Consider the following 14,089-nt stretch of genomic DNA (forward strand, 5'->3'; position numbering starts at 1 on the left):
CTATTTACAATATTCGTAAGAGAAAATTTTTTTTTGTTACAGTCCAACAACATTCTTGGTGTCACGCCGATGCCACGAGTCGAGCGGGCGGTCTGGTATTCCTCGTCGACCGTCTCAGCCCCGGTGGTGGTGCAGGTGCTTGTCCGGCGTTGTCGTCTCCGGGAGCGTTTCGGTGTTTGTTCCTGTTTCACTCCTGGGCGGACACGGGAGGAGGACCGATCCTCCCGGGAAGGGGGTGGTCGCGGGGTGCGCTGGTGGCAGGGAGGGGATGATCGGTGTCGGGGGGGGTGCGTGTGTTGCCGGCGGGTGCCAGGTCTCGCAGGGAGACTGTGTCCTGTCGGCCGTCGGGGTACGCCACGTAGGTGTACTGCGGGTTCGCGTGGAGGAGGTGAACCCTCTCGACCAACGGGTCTGACTTGTGCACCCGCACATGTTTCCGGAGAAAGAGGGGTCCTGGGGCCGCCAGCCAGGTCGGCAGCGACGTTCCGGAGGAGGACATCCTGGGGAAGACAAGGAGGTGCTCATGAGGCGTTTGGTTAGTGGTGGTACACAGCAGTGATCGGATGGAGTGGAGAGCGTCTGGGAGGACCTCCTGCCAGCGGGAAACTGGGAGATCCCTGGACCGTAGTGCCCGTAGGACGGTCTTCCAGACCGTGCCGTTCTCCCTCTCTACTTGCCCGTTCCCCCGGGGGTTGTAGCTGGTCGTCCTGCTCGAGGCTATGCCCTTGCTGAGCAGGAACTGGCGCAGCTCGTCACTCATGAAGGAGGACCCCCGTCGCTATGGATATATGCGGGGCAACCGAACAGTGTGAATATGGTGCCAAGGGCTTTAATGACTGTGGCCGCTGTCATGTCGGGGCAGGGGATGGCGAAGGGGAAACGGGCGTACTCGTCCACCACGTTCAGGAAGTATGTGTTGCGGTCGGTGGAGGGGACGGGCCCTTTGAAATCCAGACTGAGGCGTTCAAAGGGGTGGGAAGCCTTGATCAGGTGCACTCTATCCGGCCTGAAAAAGTGCGGTTTGCACTCCGCGCAGATGTGGCAGTTCCTGGTGACTGTATGGACCTCCTCCACAGAGTAGGGGAGGTTGCGGGACTTTAGAAAATGGTAGAACCGAGTGACCCCCGGGTGGCAGAGGTCCTCGTGGAGGGTTTGGAGACGGCCTATTTGTGCGTTGGCACATGTGCCGCGGGATAGGGCATCGGACGGCTTGTTCAGCTTTCCGGGACGGTACAAGATCTCGTAGTTGAAGGTGGAGAGCTCGATCCTCCACCTTAAGATCTTGTCATTTTTAATTTTGCCCCGCTGTGCATTATCGAACATGAAGGCTACGGACCGTTGGTCGGTGAGGAGAGTGAATCTCCTGCCGGCCAGGTAATGCGTCCAATGTCACACAGCTTCCACTATGGCTTGGGCTTCCTTTTCCACTGAGGAGTGGCGGATTTGTGAGGCGTGGAGGGTTCGGGAGAAAAAGGCCACGGTCTGCCCGCTTGGTTAAGGGTGGCCGCCAGAGCTACTTCGGATGCGTCGCTCTCGACCTGGAAGGGGAGGGACTCGTCGATGGCGCGCATCCTGGCCTTTGCGATATCCGCTTTGATGCAGCTGAAGGCCTGGCGAGCCTCTGTCGACAGGGGGAAGGTAGTGGTCTGTATTAGCGGGCGGGCCTTGTCTGCATACTGGGGGACCCACTGGGCGCAATATGAAAAGAAGCCCAGGCAACGTTTCAGGGCTTTGGAGCAGTGGGGAAAGGGAAATTCCAAGAGGGGGCGCATGCGTTCGGGGTCGGGGCCTATTATCCCATTGCGCACTACGTATCCCAGGATGGCCAACCGGTTTGTGCTAAAGACGCATTTTTCCTCGTTGTATGTGAGGTTCAAGGCGTTAGCGGTCTGGAGGAATTTTTGGAGGTTGGCGTCGTGGTCCTGCTGATCGTGGCCGCAGATGGTTACGTTATCGAGATACGGGAACGTGGCCTGCAACCCGTGCTGGTCAACCATTCGGTCCATCTCCCGTTGGAAGACCGAGACCCCGTTCGTGATACCAAATGGGACCCTTAGGAAGTGGTATAGACGCCCGTCTGCCTCGAAGGCTGTGTACTTGCGGTCACCTGGGCGGATGGGGAGCTGGTGGTAGGCGGACTTGAGGTCCACGGTGGAGAAAACCTTATACTGGGCAATCCGATTTACCATGTCGGATATGCGGGGGAGAGGGTACGCATCTAGCTGTGTGCACCTGTTGATGGTCTGGCTATAGTCTATGACCATCCTTTGCTTCTCCCCGGTCTTTACTACTACCACCTGGGCTCTCCAGGGACTATTGCTGGCCTGGATTATGCCTTCCTTCAGCAACCGCTGGACTTCAGACCGAATAAATATCCGGTCTTGGGCGCTGTACCGTCTGCTCCTAGTGGCGACGGGTTTGCAATCCGGGGTGAGGTTTGCAAACAAGGACGGCGGTTCAACCTTGAGGGTTGCGAGGCCGCAGATAGTGAGTGGGGGTATTGGGCCGCCGAATTGAAATGTTAGGCTCTGCAGGTTACACTGGAAATCTAATCCCAGTAATGTGGGCGCGCAGAGTTGGGGAAGGACGTAGAGCCTGTAGTTTTTAAACTCCCTTTCTTGCACCGTTAGGTTCGGGATGCAGAACCCTTTGATCTCTACGGAGTGGGATCCTGCAGCTAGGGAAATCTTTTGCGTACTAGGATGGATGGTCAGAAAACAGCGTCTTACCGTGTCGGGGTGAATGAAACTTTCGGTGCTCCCGGAGTCGATCAGGCATGATGTCTCGTGTCCGTTTATCAGCACCGTTGTTGTCGTCGTCTGGAGCGTCCGGGGCCGTGATTGATCCAGCGTCACCGAAGCCAGTCGTGGTCGTAGTGTCTCGGCGTCTTCTTCGGACCCCGTGGAGCCGTTGATGCTGGGGTCCTTTGTTGTCATCCAAGATGGCGGCGTCCATGAATCGCACGCGGCCGGGGGTGGACAAAATGGCCGCCCCCATGGATCGCACGTGGTCGGGGTGGACAAAATGGCCGCCCCCATGAATCGCACGTGGCTGGGGAGTCACAAGATGGCGGCGCCCATCCCCCCCTCGTGGTGGCCCGGACCCAAAATGGCGGCGCCCGCGGGTCGCACATGGGGCGCTGGGGGGGGGTTGGGGAGCGTTTGGGATGCGCTGGGCTCGTTCTTCTCCGGGGATTGCGGCGACCCCCCCGGGACCGGCACACAGCCGCGTAATGGCCCTTCTTGCCGCAGCTTTTGCAAATAGCTGCGCGGGCCGGGCAGCGCTGCCGGGGGTGTTTCGCTTGCCCGCAGAAATAGCAGCGGGCCCCCCCGGGATGATCTGGCGCTTTAACCGCGCAAGCCTGTGAGGGAGGGGGGGGGTTTGTCGCGACGGGGGTCCACGGAGCCCAAGGGGCTGCCGCGTGGTCGGGGCCATAGGCGCGGGCGTTTTGCGAGGCCACATCTAGGGAAGCTGCAATGGCCCGTGCCTCTGAGAGTCCTAGCGACTCTTTTTCTAAAAGTCTTTGGCAGATTTGGGGAGAGTTCATACCTGCCACAAACGCGTCGCGAATTAGCATGTCCGTGTGTTCAATCGCGTTCACCGGCGGGCAGCTACAGCCCCGTCCCAAAATTAGCAGCGCGGCGTAGAATTCCTCTAACGATTCTCCGGGACTTTGCCGTCTCGTTGCGAGTTGGTAGCGTGCGTAGACCTGGTTCACGGGACGAACGTAAATGCTCTTCAGTGCTGCGAGCGCCGTCGGGAAATCCTCTGCGTCTTCTATGAGAGGGTAATTTCCGGGCTTACCCTCGAATGCAGGACCTGCATTTTCTGGTCTTCTGTGATCCGGCCGGGGGCCGTTCGGATGTAGCCTTCGAAACAAGCTTGCCAGTGTTTAAAAACTGCTGCCGAGTTCGCTGCGTGGGGGCTGATCCGCAGGCATTCCGGGGCGATCCGGAGCTCCATAGTCCTTTAAGCTCGCTCAATAAATTGTAGCGCACAATGACTTACGAGAGAGACGAGTAGAGATGAAGTCGATGAGACTTTATTGAGCGAGACTTGTCCCCAGCAGTTCAGCAACAGAATGGAGCGGCGGGGAGAAGCCCGGGTTCTTATACTCCGCCTTCAGGGCGGAGCCAGGAGTCAACAGCCAACCAGGACCCGGGATCTGTCAGCCAATAGCATCACGGCTTCACAGTCCCACATGACCCCTAATACATACTACCACACAGGGGCTGTGATGTGTCCCTACTGTGAGTGGCCTGTAAAGCCGCTGAGGGTGATGGTGGCTGTAGTGGGCCACGTGTCTTTTTGAAACAGGGTGGAGGAATTTATTGGGTGCGGGACCCTCCTGTGTCCCAGAGAAATTCGATGGGCTGTCCCCGAATTTTTGCTGTAACTATCGGTCGTCCGAACCTATCCCAAAGGGTGTCGCAGACCCAACTGGGGGAGCCCGTACACCGTCAGTCCGTTCCGGTCAAGTCCGTCTGATCTGAACGGGCACTAACGCTATGAATGGGCTCTGTCTTTTTCTTACTCAGAGTGCCCGTCTGCTGGGCTCTCTGTGGCTTTTTAGGGACATTGCACTCTCTTGCGAAGTGTCCCAACTGTCCACAGTTGTAACACTCCTGTGACTTGGGTGGGGGGCTGTTCTTTCCCTCATTCACCCATGCGGGGTTCTGGTGTGTTTTTACTGCCTGTATATCTGCGCCGGCCTGCTTTTCCTCGGGATTCTTGACTGCGGGTTTGCTTTGCATAGATTGCTCCCAAGCGTGGGACAATCTTTTCACTACCCACTTCTCGTTATGGGCCTCCTCTGAGGGATCATTACTCGCGCAGGCTTTCTGTCCTGCTTCTGTGGCATGGGAGATAAGGGTGCGGGTCCATTTGGCCATGTTGTCTGGGGACAAATGGGCGTGGTCTAGGTCTCCAAAGACTGCTGCAAAGTGAATCCACAGGTGTCCAGCAAACGCTGTGGGGTGCTCGGATTTTTTTTGCCTACATTTGTTGAGGCCATCTACGGGGTCACCCCGGTTATACCCGATCGCATCCAGGATCGCAGTATGCATTTCTGCAAGGGTGCCTCCTCCTACATTCTGTGGGTCGGGAAGGGCTGCTGCTACTGAAGGGTCTAAACTTAAAACTGTGAGCTTTACATGCTCTCGCTCATCCAGGCCGTACATGGTCGCCTAATGCTTGACTGTGGCAAAGGAATGGTGGGGGTCTGAGGTGGGGAGGAACGGTGTGATCTTATCGCACGTGTCCTGTAATTGTGTCACTGTTAAGGGGGTGTAGTATTGAAATTCCGTATCGTCCACTATGGCTGTGCGGCGGGTGGTTACTGGGTTCATTGGAGCTTGAACTATCTGCTCTGTGGGGGGTTGGGGCGCTTTCCTTTTTTGTGGCTTTCCCTGCGCACATGTTCCCTGAACATATCTCTGCGCTGTTTCGTTCAATTCTTCCCAATCAGGGCCGTCTTCCTGATCTAATTTGTCTCAAATGTTTCCTGGAAACCTTTCTGAACTGAAAGCAGCGCTTCCAGCTCTGCAATCTGCTTCCGGCACTTTGCGTGGTCTAGCATGCTTTGCCTTTGTTCTGTGGTGGTAGCATGGAGTGTTCTTAATGCTGCCTTGAGATCATTACACTGTTTTTGTAATGTCTCTACCTGCTTTTCTGTTTCTTCACGTACCAGGACTGCACATTGCGTGTCCTGATAGGCCTTTTCATATTGAGTCTGGAAGCTGCTTAGGTGCGCCAGACAAGACTGGTATGCCCTTTTGGCATCCTCCACCTCTCCATCTTTTGCTGCCAACTTCCTTCTCAATTCCAAATTCTCCTTTTCTACCTCGCTTACATTGACCTTACTCATTCGATGTATGCCCTCAACTTCTTTCTGGAGCGTCCTAATGACCTCCTCTGTGCATCGCAATTGTGCCAAGCAGGACACGATTGCCATCGGCTTGCGAGCTTCCCCTAAGCTCTTTTTGTGGATCTTGCTCAGGTTCTCCCACCAAATATGTCATATACTCCCGGGACCTGATTCCTTGTTGTCACAGAATTCATTCCAAAGGGGCCATCCTTTCCCTTTGAGATATTTTCTGATCTCTTCCTCCCAAATGGGACATTGTCCCACTCTACTGCTGCTGGTCGCTGCGACTGCAAATTCCTCTGGGTTCATGAGGCGCTGCATTGCCTGCATTGCCATCTTTCCTATCCGAATGCTGCTCTTCAACTTTGGGACAGGGGTATTAAGGCGGTGCTGTAAATACGGGTACGGCTTTCGCTACTTTCCGATATACAAACTTCCGACAGTTTTGTCACAACAAAAAATCTATCAGTTTTACCTTATCGCCCTGTTAGTTACGCATTCCTGCACACATTTCCGAATTTATGAGTATTGGTCAGAACTGCTTGAACACTTGTGGTTTTCTGTTTCCAATTGGATCTCTAATTCAAATTCTGGGTTCTCCAGAGTGGTTTCCCACTTCTAGATCGGGTCCCGTCAGGATGGCGCCAAATAATGTTGCTGATTTTCTCCTTGGTTCAATTTCTCTGTATTATTACCTTTGCTCTCGAGTCGCCAGGTATCTTTCTGATACCGCCACGAGGTTCAAGTAATACACCGATTAGTAAGATTTAAATCAAAGCACATTTATTATGCTCAGTAATCGCTACTCATGCACAAGTTCTACGTCTAAGCTACTTCTACAACTAACAGGCCTATACTTAACTTTGGACTGGCCCACCAGGTCAGGGGAACAAATGGCCTTTCGTTCGGGTTCTTAGTCTGCGAGATTCAAAGTTGGTACGGATTGGTAGCTAGGAGCGCCTATCTCGTAGCGAGCGTTGAATTAAGACTTACGATTTCGATGATCACTGGAGTCACTGCACCGGTCACGGTCAATGTTGATTCGTGTTGCTGGGTGACCCGGGCAGGAAGAAGAAGTGAAGAGCGAAGAAGAGCTGCTGAAGAGAGCGATTTGAACTTGGGGCTTAACTCTTATAGTCCCCAGGGGCTTCCTGCCTTTCGGGGCGGACCCTGTACCTGGTCCCAAGTGATTGGACTTTGTCCCAATCGCTTGGTTCGATTTTCTCTAATACTGGAGCAGTTCCCTGATCGATGGGCGGTCTTTACGTGCTCGTTCATCTCCTTTGTGTTGGCTCCTGCTGGCGCCGAGGAGTCTGGCTTTGCTTTGTGTGTCAAAAATGTTACTTATTGTTCTCCGGGGATTGCTCATCAGTATGCAGATAGCTGCTACTTTATTATGCTGATGGCCGCTGGTATCGATGTTGTCTGGTCTTTTCTGAGGTAAATACACAGCAAACCTGCAGCTGCTGGATTCTGTCTTGTTGGCTGACTTTCTCATCAGCCTTTGCCGTTCACCATTTTAAATCGGGAGTTGGCCAATTTAGGTGGCTACATTAACCCCCCTCCCACCCCCCTGAAGGATTTCTTCTATTCGGTTACCAGCAGCACTCTGCGATTACTGGAACTCAGTAGAAATTTAAGTTAAAACTTCTCAATTTGCTTCCAACTTTAAAGGGGCTAGTCAAATTAATTTAGTATTTTGCATTGTAGGAACACTATCCTCGTCTGATTCATGTAACAAAGGAATTGATTTATTCTTGACTCTTGATCTCGGCTGTGCAATTGCCGGTTGAGCCACTAGGTGGGGTGCTTGGGCTGCTTTCTGAGTTTGTGCTATTTGTTCAAATTTCTGCACAGAAAGACTGTCTGTCAAAAATTTGCAGTGTTCAGTGACGTTGTTTATATCTCTTTCTAAAACACATCTTTCTTCGATTAACTTGCAATTTTCAAGTTCAATTCGCTCAGTTTTTAATTGCAACTGTTGATATTTTGACTCCACTTCAAAAAGTTGATTTTGGAATTCTGCTATTTGAAAAGATAACTGCTGGAGTTCAGAGGTTTTCTTTTGCAATTCTGTTTTAATTTCATCATAATGTTCAAGTTTGGATTTTGCATCTCGCAATTCTTCAATAACTGCAATTAATTGGTCTTTAGTGGACCTATACTCATCATCACTTTTATTTTTAATAATTATCTCTTGCTGTCTGCGTATCTGTCCCATAATTACCAGGGACCATTTTACACGTTCTGCACCGTGTAATCGTGTGCATTTTCCCCATGCTCTCTTGATATTATCAAAGGACCACTGTCCTCTGGGGATATCATACTTTGATTCAATTTCTTTTGAGGTTTCACATAGGTCAAATTGTCTACAAATGAAAGATCCAAAATTCCCCAACATTTCTTCAACAGAAACATCTGGTATTCCAGCATCCCCCTTGGATGTAGTGGGGAGTAATTTTCTGCCTGCTAAAGGCTCTGAATCTACACTTTGATCTGGATCAGCCATAAATTTTCCTTGATCGCTGACTGCCATGACTAATCTTTCAGCCCCGTTTTATTTTAGTTTCAACGACCGGCACCTGATTGATTCAACACAGTCTATAAAAATGTTCTTTTCAGGGGTCGAAGCACTGATTGATGCGGCTTTAAGACTTTTAATGGGTGAAAAAGATATTTCTTACCCTAATCTAGCCATAGGTTCCGGCTGCCTCCCGGGCCTCCTCCGATTATCTCCGAAGCTTCACGAAGGTTCCGGACCTCCTCCGATTATCTTCAAAGCTTTCCGTCGTCGCCTGGGCCTCCTCCGAAAGTCGTATCAGTACTCCTCCCCTCCTGCCCGACTACGCCAAGTTGAAGGATTTCTACGATTCGGTTACCAGCAGCACTTTGCGATTACTGGAACTCGGTAGAAATTTAAGTTAAAATTGGTGTAGTCAGCTTCCGTTGTCGCCTAAGCTTCCTCCGAAGGTCGTTCTCCTCCCCTGTTGCCGACTACGCCAAGTTGAAGGATTTCTGACATTCGGTTACCAGCAGCACTTTGCGATTACTGGAACTCAGCAGAAATTTAAGTTAAAACTTCTCAGGTGCCAATAGGAATTGTTTTATTTGTCTTCTATTGATTACAATTTGAAAGTCATTTACAAGGCAATTCGTAGACAATTTGAAGCTTTCGAAGAATCACAGACATTATCTTCTTGCTTTGGCAAACAGCTCAACAGTTACTTTTAAGGACTTCCGGGTGCGGCTATGCAGAGCTAGGTCGCATATTTGGTAGCTCCCGCTTGGAACGGACTTTTGGGCTCTTTTACAGGGCCCCCACGGCATTTGTTTGACATTTCCCGGTGTGGGAAGAAGACTGCAGCATTCCCCTGACAGTGTCCCCCAGGAATGTTATGTCTTTTGGCTACCAGACCTGGCAGAAACAGTAAAAGATTTGGCTTGAGCTGCAGGAATAGACAAAGGCCTCTTCCAGCATGCAGGCAGGGGAAGGGCAAGCTTAAAGCTGCAATCTGACTTGACTCTATCAAAGGTAAATTCTAGCAGCAGAGGGAACAACTGTGAAAAGATCTACCAAGGCCATTGAAGAAGCAGGGACGAGGCTTCCGGTGGCGGCCATGGAGGAGTAGGTCGCGCATTTGGCAGCTCCTGTCTGGAACGGACTCTCAGACATTTTTCAGGAGTTTCCATAGACTTTTTGGGGCAGACTGGTGAAGCGAACACTGCCAAAAGGATTCCCTCTCGACTTCCGGTTGCGGCTATGCGGAGCTAAGCCGCACGATTCGGCAGCTCCCGCTACCACGGACTTTCGGGCTCGTTAGAGGAGCCCCAACGGAACTTTTTATTTTCTTCTTTTTTTGACGCAACCCGTGGGGAAGGGAAGAGAGAGGTCCCCCTCCAACTTCTATGAAACGGACCAGAAGTGTAACGGCCAAAGGAGCAGCACTGGAGCAACGGGAGAAGCGAGGGAAAGAAAACAAAATGGCGGCGGCCAGGGACAAAGGGGAGCTGCAGGAGTTCATCAAGCGCTGCTTCGAGGAGCAGCGCGAGGAGATGCGCAAGGAGATGTTGGCGCCTATGCTTTCGGCAATTGAAGGACTCGGGATCACCCAGGAGGCCCACAAAGCTAAGATCCAGGAGGTACAGAAAAGAGTCAGTCAGAACGAGGACGAGCTCGTGGGCCTGGCGGTGAGAGTGGAGCAGAACGAGGCGCTACACAAGAGGTGGGCGGGAAGACTCGAAGACCTGGAGAACAGATCGAGGAGAAAGAATCTGCGAATCCTGGGTCTCCCTGAGGGAGTGGAGGGGGCTGATGCCGGGGCATACGCGAGCACGATGCTCGAGGCGATGATGGGCACGAAGGCCCTTTCGAGGTTGCTGGAGTTGGACGGGGCACATCGGGTGCTGGCGAAGAAGCCCCAGGCAAATGAGCCGCCAAGGGCGATGGCGGTGAGGTTCCACTGGTTCACGGACAGAGAGTGGGTCCTGAGATGGGCCAAGAAGGAGCGGAGCAGTAAGTGGGACAATGCAGAGATCCGAATATACCCGGACTGGAGCACGGAGGTTGCAAAGCGGAGAGCGGGTATCAACCGGGCCAAAGCGGCTTTGTACCGGAAAGAAGTGAAATTCGGAATGCTGCAGCCAGCGCGACTGTGGGTCACATACAAGGGCCAACATTATTACTTTGAAACGCCTGAAGAGGCGTGGACCTTTGTACAAGCCGAAAAGTTGGACTCTAACTGAGGGTTTGTGAGGGTGGGGGGATGTTTTGGGGTTTGATGTGTGATGGTTGTTGTATATAGGGGGTCAATCACGCGCAGGAAATGTTACATGGGCTGGGGGAGAGAGACAAGGCCGCGACAGGAGCTGCGCCAGAGGGGGCGGAGCGGGCTTTGGAAAGCGCGGGGTGTTTTCCCACGCGCGGGAAGAAAGGCGGGAAGGGGAACGAAGGAATGCATATGGATTGGGAGACTCCCACGCGGGGAGGTCAATGGGACGGCGGGGGAAGCCAGGGCCAGCAGGCGTCAGCTGACTTACGGGAGTGACATGGGGGGAGCAAAAAAGCTAGGCAGGGGTCTAGCGGGGGGAGGGGAGGGGGGGAAGGGGGGGAGGAAAGGGTTGCTGCTGCACTGGCCGAAAGGGAATGGGACACAGAAGAGGTGGTCGGGACGGGGGTCCCCCCACTGGGGGACTGGAGGGTGAGGGAGGCGTGGATACGGGACTGGCCCAGAAAAGGAGGTGGCTAGTCGGCGGGGCATGGGGGGGGGGGGGGGGGTGAGAGCCCATCCAATCCGGCTGATAACGTGGAATGTGAGGGGCCTGAATGGGCCGGTGAAGAGGGCTCGAGTGTTCGCGCACTTAAAGGGACTGAAGGCGGACGTGGCCATGCTCCAAGAGACACACCTGAAGGTGGCGGACCAGGTCAGGTTAAGAAAGGGATGGGTAGGACAGGTATTCCACTCGGGACTGGACGTGAAGAATAGAGGGGTGGCAATATTGGTGGGAAAGCGGGTGTCATTTGAGGCCAAGACTATTGTAGCGGACAATGGAGGGCGATATGTAATGGTGAGCGGTAGGCTGCAAGGGACGTGGGTGGTGTTGGTAAACGTATACGCCCCGAACTGGGATGATGCAGGATTCATGAAGCGCATGTTGGGGCGCATTCCGGACCTGGAGATAGGAGGCCTGATAATGGGAGGGGACTTCAATACACAGTGTTGGATCCAGCACTGTACCGCTCCAAATCAAGGACTGGAAAGAGGCCGGCAGCGGCCAAGGTACTTAGGGGGTTTATAGATCAGATGGGGGGAGTGGACCCATGCCGGTTTCCAAGGCCACAGGCCAGGGAATTTTCTTTCTTCTCCCATGTACACAAAGCCTACTCCCGGATAGATTTCTTTGTTCTGGGTAGGGCGCTCATCCCGAGGGTGGAGGAGACGGAGTATTCGGCTATAGCCGTTTTGGACCATGCCCCCCACTGGGTGGAACTGGAGCTGGGAGAGGAGAGGGACCAACGCCCGTTGTGGCGGCTGGATGTGGGACTGCTGGCGGACGAGGTGGTGTGTGGGAAGGTGAGGGGGTGTATCGCAAGGTACTTGGAGGCCAACGACAACGGGGAGGTGCGGGTGGGGGTGGTATGGAAGGCGTTGAAGGCGGTGATCAGAGGAGAGTTAATTTCCATTAGGGCTCATAGGGAGAAGACAGAGGGTATGGAAAGGGAGAGGTTAGTGGGGGAGACTTTGAGAGTGGACAGGAGATACGCAGAGGCCCCGGAGGAAAGATTACTTGGGGAAAGACAACGGCTCCAGACGGAGTTTGACCTGTTGACCACAGGGAAGGCGGAGGCACAGTGGAGGAAAGCGCAGGGGGCGACCAACGAGTATGAGGAAAAGGCTAGTCAGATGCCGGCACACCAGCTCCGTAAGAGGACGGCAGCAAGGGAAATAGGGGGAGTCAAAGATGGAAGGGGAGCCACGGTTCGGAGTGCGACGAAAATAAACGAGGTATTCAAGGCCTTTTATGAGGAGCTGTACAGATCCCAGCCCCCAGCGGGGGAAGAGGGGATGAGACGATTCCTAGATCAGCTGAGATTCCTGAAGGTGGAGGAGCAAGAGGTGGCTGGTTTGGGGGCACCAATTGGGTTGGAGGAGCTGAGCAAGGGTTTGGGGAGCATGCAGGCGGGGAAGGCCCGGGACCGGACGGATTCCCGGTGGAGTTCTACAGGAAGTACGCAGACCTGTTGGCCCCGCTACTGGTGAGGACCTTTAATGAGGCAAGAGAGGAGGGGACCCTGCCCCCAACAATGTCGGAAGCGACAATTTCTTTGATCCTAAAGCGGGACAAGGACCCACTGCAATGTGGATCGTACAGGCCGATCTCGCTCCTCAATGTGGATGCAAAGTTGCTGGCAAAAGTGCTGGCCACGATGATCGAGGACTGTGTCCCGGGGGTAATCCACGAGGACCAGACGGGATTTGTAAAGGGCAGGCAACTAAACACCAATGTGCGGCGGCTCTTAAACGTGATAATGATGCCATCGGAGGAGGGAGAGGCGGAGATAGTGGCAGCTATGGACGCGGAGAAGGCCTTTGACCGAGTAGAGTGGGAGTACCTCTGGGAGGTGCTGTGTAGGTTTGGATTCGGGGTAGGGTTTATCAATTGGGTTAAGCTCCTTTACAGAGCCTCGATGGCGAGTGTAGTGACGAACCGGCGGAGGTCGGAGTACTTTCGTCTGTACCAAGGGACCCCCTGTCCACCCTGTTGTTTGCATTGGCGATCGAAGCCTTGGCCATGTCATTGAGGGAGTCTAGGAAATGGAGGGGGGTGGTCCGAGGGGGAGAAGAGCATCAGGTGTCGCTATATGCGGATGACCTGTTGCTGTACGTGGCGGATCCAATGGAGGGGGAGGTGGAGGTCATGCAGACTCTAAGGGAGTTTGGGGAGTTTTCGGGCTATAAGCTCAACGTAGGGAAGAGTGAGCTCTTTGTATTACAGGCGGGGGACCAAGAAAGAGGGATAGGGGACCTACCGCTGAGGAGGGCGGAGGGGAGCTTTCGGTATCTGGGGATCCAGATAGCCAGGAGTTGGAGGACCCTACATAAACTGAATCTGATGAGGATTTCAAAAGATGGGACATGTTACTTCTCTCGCTGGCGGGTAGAGTGCAGTCGGTCAAAATGGTGGTCCTTCCGAGGTTTCTGTTTGTGTTTCAGTGCCTTCCCATCGTGATCACTAAGGCCTTTTTTAAGAGAGTAGGCAGGAGTATTATGGGGTTTGTGTGGGAGAATAAGACCCCGAGAGTAAGGAGAGGGTTCCTGGAACGCAGTAGGGACCGAGGTGGGTTGGCGCTGCCAAACCTGGGGAGCTACTACTGGGCAGCAAATGTGGCGATGATCCGCAAATGGGTTATGGAGGGAGCGGGGGCGGCATGGAAGAGGATGGAGATGGCGTCCTGTAAAGGAACGAGCCTGGGGGCGTTGGTGACGGCACCGTTGCCGCTCTCGCTGACAAAGTATACCACGAGCCCGGTGGTGGTGGCAAAGCTAAGGATCTGGGGCCAGTGGAGACGGCACAGGGGCGCAATGGGAGCATCGGTGTGGTCCCCGATCAGGGGTAACCACCGGTTTTTCCCGGGGAAGATGGACGGGGGCTTCCAGAGCTGGCATCGGGCAGGGATTGGAAGAATGGGGGACCTGTTCATCGACGGGACGTTTGCGAGCCGAG

Source organism: Scyliorhinus torazame, chromosome 4, assembly GCF_047496885.1.
Source record: "Scyliorhinus torazame isolate Kashiwa2021f chromosome 4, sScyTor2.1, whole genome shotgun sequence".
NCBI lineage: Eukaryota > Metazoa > Chordata > Chondrichthyes > Carcharhiniformes > Scyliorhinidae > Scyliorhinus > Scyliorhinus torazame.